This window comes from Herpailurus yagouaroundi, unplaced genomic scaffold, assembly GCF_014898765.1.
Source record: "Herpailurus yagouaroundi ecotype Mexico unplaced genomic scaffold, PumYag 100, whole genome shotgun sequence".
NCBI lineage: Eukaryota > Metazoa > Chordata > Mammalia > Carnivora > Felidae > Herpailurus > Herpailurus yagouaroundi.
Genome location: NW_024412391.1, coordinates 54,387,843 through 54,401,501, shown reverse-complemented (window position 1 = coordinate 54,401,501; position 13,659 = coordinate 54,387,843). Strand labels below are relative to the sequence as shown.

The following is a 13,659-nucleotide window of genomic DNA, read 5'->3' as shown; positions in this document are numbered from 1 at the left end:
TAGAAGTTGGTGATTCATCACTTACATACAACACCAGGTGCTCATTAGAATGAGGGTCCTCCTTATCGTTTGCCCAATTTTTAATTGGGTTATTTGGATTTTTTGTGCTATTGGGTTGTACGTGTCATTTGTATATTTTGGGTATTAACTCCTTATCAGATATATGGTTTCCAAATATTTTCTCCCATTTCATAGGTTGCTTTTTCATTTTATTGATGGTTCCCTTTGCTGTTGCAGAAAACTTTTGATTTGCTGTGTTCCTAATTGTTTGTTTTTGCTTTTGTTGATTTTGCTTTTGGTGACAAATCAAAAAAAAAAAAAAAAAAAACCTATGCCAAGACCAATGTCAAGGATTTTACTCCTTTTTTCCTCCAGAAGTTTTATGGTTTCAGGACTTAAAGTCTTTAATGTATTTTGAGTTGATTTTTGTGTATGGTGGAAGATAGGGGTCTGGTTTCATTCTTTTGATTGTGGCTGTCAAGCTTTCCCATTACCATTTAATGAAAAGATTATCCTTTTTTCATTGTATATTCTTGATTCCTTTGTCAAAAATAATTGAACATACATATATGGACTTACTTCTGGACCCATTATTCTGTTCCATTGCTGTAGGTGTCTGTTTTTATGCTAATACCATACTGTTTTTATTACTATAATTTTGTAATACAGTTTGAAATCAGGAAGCTGTAATTCTTCCAGCTTGGTTCTTCTTTCTGGAGATTGTTTTGATTATTTGAGGTCTTTTGTGGTTTTATAAATTGGATACGTTAGATCTACTTCTTATGGAAGCAGTGGTTATTCTTTAGTTAGTAAAATACATTTTAATCACAGCAAAAATAATCTACTTTGCATCTGTTTCTTACAGTAATAACATTTGAATTCTTTCTCTGTTGCATTACCAATTAAGTTGTTGCATTCCATAGGGAAAAAACTCTTTGGGTGGGTTTTTGGTGATCATTTTTATATTAGGTTAGAATGACAATATTGAAACAGAACCAAAATTAAAAGAACTCAGTGAAGCTCCATATACACATCATCCAGATTCAAGTAAGACTACTTGAATCTATCCTTTTTCACTTAAAAATATTTAAACCAATGTTTTTCTAAGTGTCAATAATGAAAACTAACCCATGTAATATCATCTGTAAAAATCATAATTTTCACTTTCTAATCTCCCTCTTATTTTTCCAAGTTTTTGTTGATACGCACATATCAATGTTAAATGACTAATTTTTATATTTACATACAAAAAGTAAGAATATTTGGACACATACATTATTGTTAATCTGCAAAAGCAATGATTTAGACTCATTCTATGTTTTCTGGGTTTTTTTTCCCACAATTTTCTTTCATTCTATTATTCTCCATTCTCTTTTGTATTATTCTCCAATCTATCACAGCATGTATTTGAGTCTTCTTTACCAGAAAAGTATGAGGGTAGCATCCTTCCTAAGCTTTTGCATGTCTGATAATGTCCACCAGCTTGTCTTTCACATAAATGAATTTGGCTGACCATAGAATTTTGCCAAACATTGAAAACATGACTTCATCACTTTCTGGCAGTTAAACTATTTTTGCATCTGGATGCTTATAGTATTTTTTAAAGTTTATCTTATAATTCAAAACGCATGAGGTTAAGTATAGATAACAACTTACTTGTTCTACTTTCCCTGAAACTTGACAATCTCTTATACTCTGAGTATATTTTTTTACAACTCAAAAAACTTTCTTTTTAATTGTCTCTTTAACACTTGCTTCTGTTTTATCCATTCTGTTACCTTTTCTTAATTTCTATTTTATATATGGAAATATATAAAACAGACCAAATCCTTTAGTCTGTCATACATCTATCTTAATTTTCCTCATTTTACTCATTTTCTTCTTTGTGTAAGAGTCTTTTTGGAGCTTGGTTTCTGTTTCATATATTCTATATTCTAAGGTCAGATGTTTTCTGCCATCATGTTTACAGTGTCAAATTCAGCAAACATGTTTTTCACTTCCACACATCTTTCTCTGACATTAGATTTTCTTTCATATATTTTTTTGGGGAGAGTGACTGTGTAGAAGCAGGGGATGGGAAGAGAGCAGGGGGACAGAGGATCCAAAGCAGTGTCTGCACTGACAGCAGAGAGCCCGATGTAGGACTTGAACCCACCAAACCTGAGATCATGACCTGAGACGAAGTCAGATGCTTAACTGACTCAGCCACTCAGGTGCTCCTGAAACCGGCTTGTCATAGTTTGAACAATTTAGAAGGATTTCTTCAGTTTCTTTTAGGAGGGCCTTGCCATTCTCCAGTTTTTAGCACAGGCAAAGGTGTTTCTCTGTTTTCATGCTTCTTTTCAATCCTCCTTCTATGAGCTAGCTGTAGTATTCTAATAATCTCATCCATAGGGAAGGTAAACTTTTCGTGACATTTGTATGACTGTTTTTGACATTTTCTTCCAAAGTTCTTGCTATTCCTTCAGGATATCTTTATCCATCCCCCCACAATGCATTAGTCTTCCATCACCTGTCACCAGGAATATTTTAGTGGTCTCCATTACCTCTTCCTCTAAACCATAATGTACAGAAATTTCAGACTGGACATGGAGATGGTCTTATTTCACTGAGACTGGTGGTAGTTGCATAATCCTATCCCCATTTTCCCTCTTCCACCAAGTTTAGATGGAAGAAAAGGAATTCAAATAATTCAGTATTAAATGCAAAATTATTTTGAAATCTCTCTAAATATTGATTTCATCACATAACTATCCTGGCTCAAAAATTGTCAGTGGACCCCAAATGCCTATGGGATAAAATGGAAACATTGCAAATTCTCATCCAAGGTTGGTCATAGTATGCTTTTTAAATAGTTTTTCCAGTCTCAGCTCATATATCTCCTCAACTCAGTTTTTGCTCCAATGAGATTATTTCCTCATTTTTTCCAAATAAGCCATACTCAATTCTACCTGCACACTTTCCCTCACACTATATCATTGGTCTGGAATGCCTTGCATGTTGTAGGTAAATTCTCCCCACTATTTTATTCCTAGCTCAAGAATTACTTCTTTTATTGAGCTATCTAAAACCCTTCACAGCTTATATAGCATTTCCTTTCCTGTGTGACTCATGTTAGTAATTAGATGATGTTGAATATTTTATCGTACGTTGAGTGAAGAGTTGTCTCATTTCTTCCACTTTGATAATACCTAGATAAGTGGCACTTGGCATTAATACTTTTGATCTTCATTTTGCTTCCAACATTATTTATACTGAAGTAGCCAACAAATGGTTGCTGTTTAAATATATGAGCAAAGGGATAAAACAAAACAAAAAGACCTAGCAATTTGCTTTCACTGTAAGGTACATTACACATTCTTGGAGAAAAGTCTAAAGTCTCATTGGAAAGTTAAAGTGAACTAAAGTGATTTTAATCAATAGTTTTTAATAAAGTTAAAATTATTGTAAAATAAAATTAGAGCACATTCTATGGTATCATTTTTAGGGAGAGATAATTGCCTCCTCATGATGGGCTTTGAAGTAAAATAATTCTGAATTCAACTCTCTATTCTGCCACTGTCTAATGGACTCCTCTTGAATAGGTTTCTAATTCCCCTTTACCCTTTCTTCATTCACAAAATGGAAATAATAATGTCCAATTATATCATTAATATGAGGATATTAAATGGAGACTAAATATTTAAAATATCTCTAGAGGTACAGTGTCTATTACACAGGAAATTAAAAATCCTATTTATCGAATGTGTTTGTATCTCCTCAAAATACATTAATTCATTAACCATAACTTGATGAGTTGAGTAGTATTATTACCTCAATTACAGATAAGGAAATAGATAATTAATTTTCCAAGATCATTTAGCTAAAAACAAAACAAAACAAAACAAACAACAACAACAGAACAAAACAAAAAACAGAAAATGTGGCGGCACCAGACAATTTATGTTGTGTATGTCCAGAGCCCACACTCTTGACTACTAGGCTACGCTGCCACCCAGATGCACAGAGAGCGTTCATCTCTATCCTTATTCATTGATTCACAATGCCAGTCAGATCTCATGTAAGATACATGCCCTCTTTGCATATCTAGTATAAGCTTGTTGGGATATTAATGGGAAATGATAATCCTCTATTTCTCATGAAATATGAATATAGGAGAGGAGAGATTTTAAAAATATCATATTACTACAGAAAGTCATCAAATATCTTTTCTGGAGATTTTCAATAATATTATTCGGAACGGTTAAGGAATTTCTGGAGGAAACTTACAACATTTCACAGTCTCCTTTGAGCCCATTATTCATATAATTCGATTTCCTAGATCTATTGATGTATGATAAAGATGTTTCCCTTCATGTAGAAACAAATTAACTAGCATCCTAAGTTGGTAAGAGTTGGCATTTCTAAACTAGGTTTCTGTTTGTACTTATATTTTTTCAAAAATTAAAAATTTTTTATTACATGTAAATTTAAATGAGACCATACTTTTTTTTTTATAGTTAATGAGGGAAATATAGTCCACAAAGTTTAAAACATCTAATTTTCAAAGCCTTTTTTGTGGCTTTAACACATTCTGCACATTTTAGTTAAAGTAATTAAATGACATTCTTACAACATTAATAGCATAGATGTATTGAGAGACATAGAAGCAGGAGCAGGGAAGGAAACAAGAGGGAAGTGAGAGGATAGCAATGGAAGAGTCGCTGAGTAGGTTTGAGACACTGCAGAATATGGATATATCTCAGCCTCAGAATCCGTATCGGAACATGATGACAATTCTAAAGGCAGCTCCCAGACTCAGCCTTTTGGATGTGGGTGGTGTGAACATGTGGGAGTGTGTGAATGTTTTTTCCTGGCTGGACAGACACTTTCGCCCTGTTGCCAAAGCCATGTTGTGTGTATGAAAGATGAACTCCCTGTTCCTGGTGCTGTTACAGGCACCAGGAAGCAGTAGGAACACGCTGGAATCCAACTTTCTTTTGGAAAACCAGACCAATTGTTGAAAAGAAGCCTCAAAATATTGAGTTGATACTTGTGCGGAAAATCATTCTTATGAGATTTGCATACCAGTTATTTAAATATAAAGAAACTGAGGTAAGGAGATAGGACATTGTAAAAATACAACTGCAGTGGCCTTAAATCGTCATTTGGATCAAGCCTTGTGATTTTGTCATAGAGCCAATGATAAGAAAATCATGCAGGATGGTGGCCAGTCAACTTCTTCAATGCAAAGAGAAATATCAGAATTTTCACTTGTGAGGTCATTCCTACATTTTATCACCTTTCAGTAATGACATTTTTCTTTACAAATACTGAGCATAGACACATATGGGTATGGGACATAAAAAAGAGGAAAGAAGTGAAAAAATATGTATTGCTTAAGTAGGTTGGAATCAGGCAGATATCCCTTAGTCTTTACAAAAATCCTCTCAATAGCTCTTGCATATGGTATTATGACCATTTTCCACAAAGGAAACTGAAGCCTAACTACTTACTTATAACTGATGGAGAGGGACTTGGTTGTTTGACCACAAATGTCACATGTAAGCTTTCCATGGAATCAGATATTCCTCAGATTGTACTGGCTTTGCCACAACTATAGAAAAGATGCTTTTTTCCTGTATATTTGGTGTAGTTTCTTCTCAAGATGTATGATTTAATAGACATACCTTACTCTCACGATGCATTATAATGAGTGCTTGAAAGTTTGGACTCCTGGAGTAAATCTGGATTTAAAGACAAGCTGTCAACTACTATTGTGTAATCTTGGAAGTTTCTTTAACAATCTTGTGCTCAGAACAGTAAAAGGACACTCCGAACTAAGAAGACCTGAATAAAGTGTGGACTTCAGTTAAACATAATGTACTGAGATTGGTTCCTTAATTATATTAATGTAAGACGTTAATTATAATGTTAATACCTCTGGGTGTGGGATATATAGGAACTCTCTGTACTATGTTTCCAATTTTTATGTAAAGTTAAAACTCTTCTAAAAATTAAGTTTTGTTAAAAAATACTGTGCTTGTGGGGCGCCTGGGTGGCTCAGTTGGTTAAGCATCCGACTTTGGCTCAGGTCATGATCTCACAGTTTGTGGGTTCAAGCCCCGCGTCGGGCTCTGTGCTGACAGCTCAGAGCCCGAAGCCTACTTCTGATTCTGTGTCTCCTTCTCTCTCTGCCCCTCCCCTGCTCATGCTCTGTCCCTCTCTGTCTCAAAAATAAATAAAACATTAAAAAAAAAAATACTGTGTTTGTGTCACCTGCCTAGTTCAGTTGGTAGAGCAAGTGGCTGTGGATCTTAGGGTTGTAAGTCTGAGCCCCATGTTGGGTACAGAGATTACTTAAAAAATACTGTGCTTCACCGGGCTTCCTGTGAGCATATAGCCCACTTCAGATCCTCTGTCCCTCTCTCTCTGCCCTCCCCCACTCACACTCGCTGTCTTTCAAAAATAAATAAACATTAAAAAAAATACTGTGCTTTACCGTCCTCATGATTTTCTTAGGAAAATTTGATGAATTAATACATATACAGTACTTAGCTCCTGGTAAATATCAATATGTAAATAAATGTCAGCTATTGTGGGCATTCTTAGGAAAGGGAGAGGTTTGGGCAGAGAAGGAAACTTTTACTATTGGAAATCTACTCAAAGTATGCAAAGAACCAGTAATCATATTCAAGGCAGGGTTCCTGCCTTCCTGTGCACCAAGAATTTGTTTCACAAAGGTCTTATCAGGGATATGATTTCTAAAATCGGCAAGTATCCCTAGATTTTCTGAGATGAGTTTACTTGCCTGCTTTTCTCCAACTTGTTCCGTTACAAGTTCAGGGTGAGACTAAAGAGAAAACACAAGAAGAGGAATTCAATGAAGCACTGAAGAGAAGCAGTTAATTCCACATTCAAGTTAAGGTTATTTACCTGAAGGTTTAGTGTGGCTCTGAATGTCTGAACTATGAGACTCACTGTTGGAAACTCAAGATCCTGCTGTCCCAGTTTGCCAGTCACTAGTGGCCAATCACCAAATTCCCTCATTCCTCAATACTTGGCTGTATTGCTTTCTGTTGCAATTTTTTTTTTTTTGTACATAGGATGAAAAATTCACTGTAGAGCCAAAGAAAGAAAGCATATGTGAAAAGATAGCACTTCTATTAGTAAATGAAAGTAGGTGTCAGATGAAAGGAATTCATGACCAGAGTGAGTATCTGTGAATCATCTTGAGAAAACTCACCCCTTGGTTGACTTCCGGCACATTAAAAACTTGAGGCACAACATCCCCCTGTTCCCTTTTTAGCATAGTGCTCGTTTTATTTTCTCGTGCAAAGTTAAATCTCAAAAACAGGGAACACTTAACTTGAAAAGATTTTCCTATCACTGAAATTGTATCAGTGTTTCCCAATCTTGGATGTGTATGCAAACCTCCCAGGAGGCCTTGTTAAAAGACATTATAATTTAGTGATTCTCAGATGAATCTTAGAATCTGAGATCTGCATTTCTAATAAGCTTTTAGACCTTTGAACTGGATTTTGGTGAGTAAAGTTATGAATGGTTAAACTTAGGTGTCTGCACATGAAGTTTGAACTCAATTAGGGACCAGCAGTGTGTCTATCACCAGGAAAATAAACTAGCGAAACTCAAAAGAACGTACGTGCCATCGCTTCTTTTTTGATAGAAATTATTGCTGAGCTCAATAATTCTGAACCACGGCAGTATCAGAGGAACATTCACAAATTGCCCCTGTATAATCTGCAGAAATTTTTATTTGGTTGGTCTGGTGCAGGCCTGAGAATTAGTATTTTTTGAAAGCTTGTCAGATGGCTCCATCATGCAATCGAGATTGAGAACCACTATGGAAGTGACATCACCTCAATTAATGTCTTTCCACTCAAACTTATTTGTTGGTTAGCTTTCTCACATCACCCAAGTGGTGCTAAATTCTGAAGCAAAACAAAGTAAGTAGCCACTAGCCTCTAGGATTCTGAAATAAAATGTTTAAAAATGCTGTGTATCTCTTATCCCTTTGTTACAGATTCACTATGCATATATGAAAGCTATGTAGATCATCAGAATTTTTGTTGAATATGCACGGAATACTTGAACTATGTGGCTGATGGAAAATGGTCTTTGGGCAGACATTTGTGTAGGCTTGACATATCTATCTGGTGTGTTTAAAACTCGTCCTGTCAATAACCAACCAGTCTCGAAACAACACTGAGAATAACATGGGTGACAGAATCTCTCTGGCCTGATTAAAGGATATGGGTATCAAGCTAGTACTGACGTATAACACATTAATGATACAGTGTTTAAATGGTACTATCACAGCTCTCAGCCTCCCACCTGCCTATCAGAAAGGAAGAGAAAATTTTAAAAGTGTTACAAATAGTAGGGCCAGACCTTGCTTTTCCTTGGGTCTGTGCAAGGGAAGAGAAGTGGTGTCCCGTACTCAGCATAGGACTCTGAATACAATCAGGACAGACTGCTGACACATTTCTCCTTCACTCCACCCTTGGAACCAAGCCAGAAGCTAGGCTTCAAAGTATATCTAAGTGAAAGTTCATTTCAGTTTTATCAACAAACATGAGTGCGGCCAAGTAATTCTGAATTACCCTTATATAAACAATGTTTATCTGTTATTTCCCTTTGAAAATAACTATTGTGTTTTTTGAATAAGCCAGTAAAATATTGTTTTTCTTTGTGATTCCTGACATGGTTTTTATACACAGTCCACCATTAAAACCTACTTTTGAAGGTTCCCAAGATTTGAAAAACATTTAGTGCTTTGCCCATGAATGAGAGTGCAAACACGAAAAGGCATACTCAGTATCAATGAATATTAAGGGGTATCATGATATTACCATGAAGCATTTCCCCCCTCTTCCTACTACTAAATTATTCCTACTTTAGAGGATAATGAGGGTTAAGTGAGAAAATATGCACTGTATTCAATAAGTTGTAAAGCTTTCTTCTGTTAATGGTTAGCTGCCTGGAGCACAACAAACTCAAATTAGGTCTGTGCTGTCCTACATGGAGTTTATGCATGACCCAGCGGTGGAGATTATAGTAGAGTGAAAAAAGTATGTGTCCGTGCATTTAGGGTTAACCCAGGGCACTTCTGCAGTCGGCACCAAATTCACAGGCAGGGATACCCTTTCAGCTTCCTGTACTCTCAAACCCACTGTGATTCATTTTGCTTTTAATCATTGTAAACAGGCCCAAACGGTGGTGGCATTTACAGCTCCTTTTTGGCCTTTGCTTTTTACAGTTGGTGCTTCCTAAACTTGTTCTTACGGAGCCTGAACACTTCTGCAGAAGTACTGGACCTGGATGGAGGAGGAACGAGCATGGTCTCAGACAGGTGCTTCCTCTTCCCATCTTTACTTCTACTTGCTTATAATGCCTTCTGTCCAATAAGACTTCTAGGAGGGAAAGCTTACTTCAGCTGAAATAAATGTGATCACCTCACGCTACAGGGGAATTTCAGGAGACGGAGCACTGCCTACGACTTGAACCTATCTCGTTCCCCAATCAACAAAGTAATAAATGAAGACATGACTTCCTATTTTCCTATCAACTCCATTAATATTTTTTTGAAATGGTGTGTTGTTAAGTAGCAACTTGTGTGTTAAATTTCATTTCCACACTGACTTAATGTGCTTTCAGATCTTTATTCCACCAAAAAGTGTTTTTCCCCCCTCTTATCTCATTGAAATGCTTAACCAATACAACTGCCCTTGCTAATTTGGTTAAAATATATTATATGAAATCTCATTGAATTGGAACATGCTACTCAAGCCATCATTCTGGACATTCAACAGTTAAAAGTGTGCAGAAATCAAATCAAGAACAGAAATGGTCACATGGCTATGTTTTCAGGGGCTGTGCAAAGGGTCTCTAATATGTGCTCTGAAGTTGCCTTTAAACTGCTGTTAAGGTTTTAAAGATATTTGCTGATCTTTGCATAGCAGCTTTTGTATATTCTCTGGCAAGATAATTCCAAGTATAAAGAGAGAGGCACCACATAAACAAATCAAATTACAGTAACACTTCATTAAATGCAAGGATGTGAAAGGTCATCCAATAAATGTGAAATCAACAGACTGATTTATTAAGCATGTGCCTTATTAAAGATATGAATCTCAAATACCACTACTTACATATAAAATTCAAAAACTGCTAATGCCATAAAAGATTTTTCAAAATAATTCAATTATTCAGTAAATTTGATTCAGACCAGTATACATATTTGGACTGATTTTATATTTGGATTGATAATCACAGGTAAAAAAGAATATGTTTTTAGTCAAGTTAATCTAAGTAGTTTTGGGGAAAAATATGATTTATTTCTCTTCCATTAAAAGCAATCATGAGAGAATAATTTTTATTGCTCTGCATTTTTTTCTTCTTCTTAAATAAGCTCATCATTCTAGAAAGCACTAAGTGAGGAACAGATGAATTATAACAAATATTCCATAGAATAGACTATGTATTTCATAAGGGTATCACAAATAGATTTCTTCTGTGTTCCTAAGGTCACCAAACAAATGACAGAAATTTTGAAGCCCCTATTCCCCTTGGCTAAAGTTTTCTTTTAAAACATAAATTGATTATACTCACCTTGAAATTGATATGTGCAGGCTCATCAATGTATATGTAAGAGGATATCTATTATAGCATTTTTTAAGGGTGGGGATTTGGAGGCAATGTGGGACTCCATCCTGGCAGAATGGAAGGGTAAAACATGGATGGTACATAAGCTAGAGAACAGTGGCGCAGTTTGAGATATGGGTTAGATTACACAACATAAATTGACTTTAAAGGCAGGTCAATGAAAAGTATAGAAAAGAATGTGATCTATAACACAGTACTATGTATGTAAACTAAGCATATGTGCACCTTAAAAAAATAATACATATTTTGCAAGGGTAAGTATATATAAACCAATAAAAATACATTGACTGAAAAGTAAGATTATTTCAATCCTGTGCAATCACAGGCCACTAAATACATACATACATACATACATACATACATACATAAAAGTATGATGTTAGCTCTCTACCATATGTTGTTTAAGAAATACAAAGAGGGCGCCTATGTGGCTCAGTGGGTTAAGACTGTGATTTTTATCTTGGCTCAGGTCGTGATCTCATAGTCCCTGAGTTGGAGCCCCACCTCACTACATCGGCTCTGCACTGACAGTATGGAGACGGCTTGGGATTCTTTCTCTCTCCCCCTTTCTCTGACCCTCCCCTGCTGTCCCTCCCACCATCTCTCTCTCTCTAAATAAATAAATAAACTTAAAAAAAAAAGGAATACAAAGAAAAGAAACAGAAAACTTGCACTGGGTAAGGCTCTGTGCCTTTTGAAGGAGCACATTTTTTTTGGAGTGTACAAAGTTAATCCTTTAACAGCAAAACCTGTAGGAATATGAATGAGAACAAATCCTTTGTCCCAGATTTAATTCTTCATAGGAAGATTACTACCATTAATACCAAATGGTAGAGGGAAAGTGTTTAAAATGCAGATTCCTGGGGGTGCCTGAGTGGCTCAGTCAGTTAAGTGGCCCACTTTGACTCAGGTCATGATCTTGCAATTCCTGAGTTCCAGCCCTGCAGGTCAGGCTCTGTGCTGACAGCTCAGAACCTGGAGCCTGCTTTGCATTCTGTGACTCCTTTTCTCTCTTCCCCTCCCTCACTATGCATGCACACATGCAGTCTCTCTCTCTTTCTCTCTCTCAAAAGTAAACATTAAAAAAAATAATAATAAAATAAAATGCAGATTCCTGGACTCTACTCCAGGTCTAGTGAATTCGAATCTCTGAGTCTAGAACTTTTGATTTTTAACAAGTCTTCACCCCCATATCGGCTTAGTGATTCCTATCCTTATGAAAGTTTAAGAACTACTTGTATAAAGGAAACAACATTAAAGTATAATTCATTCTATGCATGTTCCTATTCATTAAAAAAACATTTAAGATGTTCTGTTGGTAAGCTATTTTATATTTTTCCTACAGATGAAGTTCACACTTCATCTTTTTTCTCATTTATTGTTCTAAGACATTGGATTCACAATTAAATTTAAAATAGAGGAAAAAACCTATTAGCATATTTTAAATGTATGGGTTTTTGTTGTTTGAAAAACAAATCCAACCATCAGGAATAAATTTAAAACGTTATTCCAATTATGTCCCTCAATCATAGCAAAAAGAATTATTGCATTAGCAAATATTCCTTTACTTATACAATGAAAAAAAAAAAATCCTCTGTCAATGCTTCTGAAAAAAGAAAAAAAAAAAAAAAAAGGAACGAACAGTCCACTCACTGACAAAGCAGAAAGAAGCCAGTGGGGATAAAATGTTAAGGTCTGGCACTGAAGTTATATTTATCACATATGTATATCTATTTTACTAAGACAGAATACTAGGATTTGGACAAGAATAAATCTGTTCTGAAATGTAAGTTCTGAAGCCAAGACTCATTGTCTTGAGCAAATGAGAGGAGTCCTTTCCCCCCTGTTATTCCTACATCTTTAAAACCTGAAAATTTATATTTATGCTGAGGGAAAAAGGACAGGAAAAAATAATACTTTTTCTAACCACATTCAGTTTAAGTGGGCAGCATATCCAGGCATATAGTGATCAAGTTATTATGGTCCACAAGGCTGTTATCTTTCTCATTGATTCAACTTTGCAAATTGTGCAATTATGGCCAGTACTTGAGACTTGTAGCATTTTTCCTTATTCTCTCTCTCCAAAAGCTTAAAGAAAACTACTCGTGCTAGTGACACACATACATTGACTACACTTATGTATCCACGTGCAAATATGTGTGTGCTTGCACACTCATGTGCACACACACACACACACACACACACAGAGAAACAGACTATCTGTCCTTCTGAGAATAATCTGGTCCTTTGGTACATTACAGAGAATACTAAGGGCCAAACCTTTTAGGGCTGGAAAATAACTAATGTTCTTGCCAGTGAGTTAAAGCTGGAGTATCCCCTTTGTCATAGCCAAATTTATGACATGGATCAAAAACTATAAAAAGCTATGTTGCATCCTGCCATTAAGGAGAATTAATATTTTCAGTGGTATGTTAACCAACGTTTTTCCAGTGTCTCTTGTTAAAAGCAGATTGTTGACTTTTCATCATGGTGTGCCAAACATTTTCATTGAAACCCTAACAAGACTTTCATCTTAGAACCATTATTTCTTAATGGACTTGGATAAGGGCAACGTAAAAGAATGGCTTTGCTTTGCAGCACTGCGGCATGCAGCAAGGGCTCGTCATTAGCGCGTTGGGCCTTGCTGAATCATTACACATGTAGACATTTAAGGCATTTCCAGTGTGACTTGATGTTTTCCTTGAAGCACACTTCATGTTTTATCTTATGCTAAAGCAACATAGATTTTTCCTCCCACTTTCATGTATCTTTATTATGATTCTTTCTACTTGACTATCCAGTAAAACTATAATAAATGAGATCATTCCTGCACACATGCACACACACACACAGTTTTGTTTGCTTTGTATTTTTTATTGAGGATATCTATCTGCAGGATTTTCTTCTATGCTTAGGGAATCAATGCATCTTTTAAAAAACCCTAAGCCCCAGTAATTTTGCAATAAACTACATGACATCAGTAGTTTAGAATTC

The 13,659-nt window shown here is 35.7% G+C and overlaps 1 long non-coding RNA gene across 1 annotated transcript in view; it reads right to left on the bottom strand.

The window, feature by feature from the left end:
* LOC121028673 (uncharacterized) overlaps positions 1 to 13,659 on the bottom strand; it is a 132,387-nt gene that overhangs the window by 6,718 nt on the left and 112,010 nt on the right. Inside the window, exon 15 of the long non-coding RNA XR_005789376.1 lies at positions 6,916 to 7,098. This is a non-coding gene — a long non-coding RNA (uncharacterized LOC121028673). The remainder of the gene's footprint in view (positions 1 to 6,915; positions 7,099 to 13,659) is intronic.